At 63.7% G+C, this 3,215-nt stretch overlaps 1 protein-coding gene across 1 annotated transcript in view; it reads left to right on the top strand.

Annotated features, from left to right (window-relative positions):
* Positions 1-629: 629 nt before the first annotated feature.
* Positions 630-3,215, top strand: part of CTU1 (cytosolic thiouridylase subunit 1) — a 7,532-nt gene continuing 4,946 nt past the window's right edge. Inside the window, exon 1 of the mRNA XM_032795367.2 lies at positions 630-682. The gene's annotated coding sequence lies outside the window, so the exon portion shown is untranslated. The remainder of the gene's footprint in view (positions 683-3,215) is intronic.

Raw genomic sequence — 3,215 nt, 5'->3', positions numbered from 1 at the left:
GACCCCGGGCGGCGGATAACCCCGGTGGACCGCAGAGGGAGGGCAGCGGGGGAGTTGCTCCCGGCGATGCGCACAGGGTGAGGGGGCTCCCCGCGGGGGGTGGGGACATTCCAAGCGCACAGGGAGGGGCGCGGGCAACACCCGGGGGCGCCAGGGGAGGGGGCTCCTCGCGGGGGCCGGGCACACCCGAGGGCGCGCAAGGGAGGGAATGACCATGGGGCGGGGCCTACCCGGGGACGCCAGCAGGGTGAGGTGGCTCCCGGCGGAGCGCACAGGGGAGGGGCTCCCCGCGGTGGACATCCCCAGGGGCGCACAGAGGAGTGGCGGCCTACCCCGGGGACGCAGAAGGGAGGACCAGCAGGGGGGGGGCTTCCTACGTACGGCCGGGCGTATGAGTCAATCGCTGCTCCGAGCTGCAGCGCTCTCGGAGTCCTCGATCGACTCAGTCGCTCTCCGGGCCTGCAGTCCGCGGTAGCGGCCACTGCGGTGCGTCGTGCACGTGCCCGCTGCGCGCCTCCGCTCCACCCTGCCCCGCCGGGGGCGGGGCTCCTCGCGTCACCGGGGCTGCTGGGCTCCCATTGGCCGGGACAGGGGGCGGGGCTGGACCGGAGGGTCAGAGGCGGGCGGGGGTTCGGAGAGACCATCCGCAGGGGGAGAGGGGGAGAGACCAACTTGGGAGGGGGTAGGGGGCGAGATCAACTATCTACGCGGGGGAGGGCAGTAGGGGGGCTGTACCTCACAGCTGGCGGGCCGGGGGTGTGTGTGGACGTTTTACCGCCTGCTCAGGCCCATAGCTCTAAGTTGCCCCCTTCCCTCTCCTCTCCCGTCACCCGCCACCCGGGGAAGCTGTGCCAAACACGGGGAAACTGAGGCACGCAGTGGCCTGGCGAAAAATGCTGCGGCAATCCCCACTGTGTTGGAGCAAAGTGCGTCGGCCAGACCCACATGCTGGGGGCTTCCCCTTGGGGACCGGCTCTGCTGAGAAAGATCAGGGGGGCAGTGGGGGTTCAGCGGCTGCACACGACAGTCCCAGGGTGATGCTGAGGTGCTCCTGGGGTGCGCAAACTGGGGAGGCATGAGTGGGAGCAGAGAGTTTTTCTTCCCTCTGGATCTGGTCCCAGGGTGACTGGGCTGGCAAACCAGGCCCAGAGTGGTGCCCCCAATTGCCGAGGAATTAGGGAGGGGGCCAGAGAAGAATCCAAGGGGAATGATTTCAGGGTTGGAAACCCCACCTTAGGGCGGGAGACTCCCGCAGCTCTGCCTGTTGAGCTGAACAAAGGGAAAGTTACGGGGGGACCTGATCCCTGTCCATGAACACCTGCGTGGGGGACGAATATTTAACACCGGGCTCTTCGATCCAGCAAGGGCACCTGTAACACCTGCCGACCCTGGGATTTGAAGCTAGATGAATCCAGTTGGGAAATAGGGAATTTTTTTAGCAGTGTGGGAGTAATTCCCCATGGGGATAATTTCCCAGTGGCTGCAGGGGATTCTTCATCACTGACGGGTTTAAAATCCCCTCGGGGTGTTGCTTAAAAAGATTGGCTTGATGGACGATTTGGGGGGCAGTTCCCAGGCCAGGGGGGCCGACTAGAAGATGGTCCCGTCTGGCCGTGGTAGCCTGGTATCTCTTTCCTTGCCCCACGGCCCCAGCTGCCTCCAAACTGGCATCTTGATCTCACCCCATGGCTGCTGTGGAGAGGAGCTACAAACCCCATCCCCCGCAGCTGCAGCTGACTGGGGTGACCCCCATCCTGATTTCCATCATGCAGGCCCCCAGTATCCCCCGGCTTGAGGCCATGAGGGGTGGAAATGAGAGGCCAGGCCGGCCCTGGGCCAGGGAGATGAAGGAACAACAGGAAGCATCTGCGGACCAGCTGGGCCCCAACCCCACAGATGAGGCATGTGGGAGAGTCATGAGGCAGCAGGATATGATGCCAGCTGGCCGGGGATAGAGAGACACCCTCCTCCACTCAGTGCTAATAACCCCAGTGTCCTGGTGGGGCGCCGTGCTGCAGGGAGCCGAGTAGGGGCTCAGAGGGGGCACTGTGCTGCAGGAACCAGGGTGGGGGCTCAGTAAGGGGTGCCATGCTGCAGGGAGCAGGGTTGGGATTCAGCAGGGGGCCCGTCCTGCAGGGAGTTTCACACACTCTTCACTGCTGGTACTTAATTACTGTGCAGCGTCGCCGTGCAGCTGTTCCCGAGCTGCCCCACCCCAGAGGTGGCTGCATGTCAGTGCTGGGCCAGCCATCCTCATGCAGCATTATGTGTGGCTGTTCGCTTGCTGCCCTGCCCAGAGCTGGCTGCACTTCAGTGCTGGGCAAACCATCCCCATGTGGGTTTCCCAGCTGCCCCGCTCCAGAGCTGGCTGCATTTCCCTCACATCTTTCTGGGCTAGGGAAAGATCAGGGTCTGTTCTGATCTGGGCTATGTCTCCACATCCCTGACCCTGAAATATCCCATCCCAGTTGAGGCTGTGTGATTGAGTGGTGCAGGGCATGTGGCTTTGTCCCCTCCCCGAGTGGGTGAAATCCTGCCCTGGAGCTCCCCACATCCCAGCTCTGCTGTGCGTGGCTCATGCTCCCACCCACCGCAGAGACCGCTCTGGCATCCAGAGGGCGCAGAAAATGCTATTCCCCCCTCCCCCTTCCCACACACAGCTCTGTCCCACATGTGCTTCTTATAAACAGTTGGCAAGAGCTCACCCTGCATCTCCCACCCAGGCCTCCTTCTTCCAGAGCCTGAATGTGGCCAGACGCCACTTTAGGGTTGGTTTGTGCACACAGGGGCAGCTCAGTGGGGGGGCTCTGCCCACTGTGAGTGTATAGGGTGGGGGGGTCAGGACCAGCCTGATGTCCCAGCATGGCCTTAGGGGGTGCTGTGCTGCAGGGAGCAGGGCAGGGCGCTCTCCCCTGGCAGTCAGGGCTGGTCCTGATGCCCCAGCACGGGGCTACGGGGCAATGTTGTGAATGGAACAATAGGAATTGCACTGTGCTGAAATGCAGCTACCTCTGGGGAGGGGCAGCTGTTTGACAGCTGCACAAAACTGCACTGACCCCATTGAGCCCCCCCACCTGCTCCTTGCAGCACAGCGTCCCCAGCTGAGCTCTCTGCCATGCTCCCTGCAGCACGGCACCCCCGGCTGAGCCCTCCACCCTGCTCCCTGCATCACAGCACCCCCTGCCGAGCCCCTTGCCTGCTCCCTGCAGCCCAGC

The sequence above is a fragment of the Chelonoidis abingdonii genome, chromosome 11 (genome assembly GCF_003597395.2).
Source record: "Chelonoidis abingdonii isolate Lonesome George chromosome 11, CheloAbing_2.0, whole genome shotgun sequence".
Classification (NCBI taxonomy): domain Eukaryota; kingdom Metazoa; phylum Chordata; order Testudines; family Testudinidae; genus Chelonoidis; species Chelonoidis abingdonii.
This window is presented reverse-complemented; position numbering and strand designations above follow the sequence as displayed.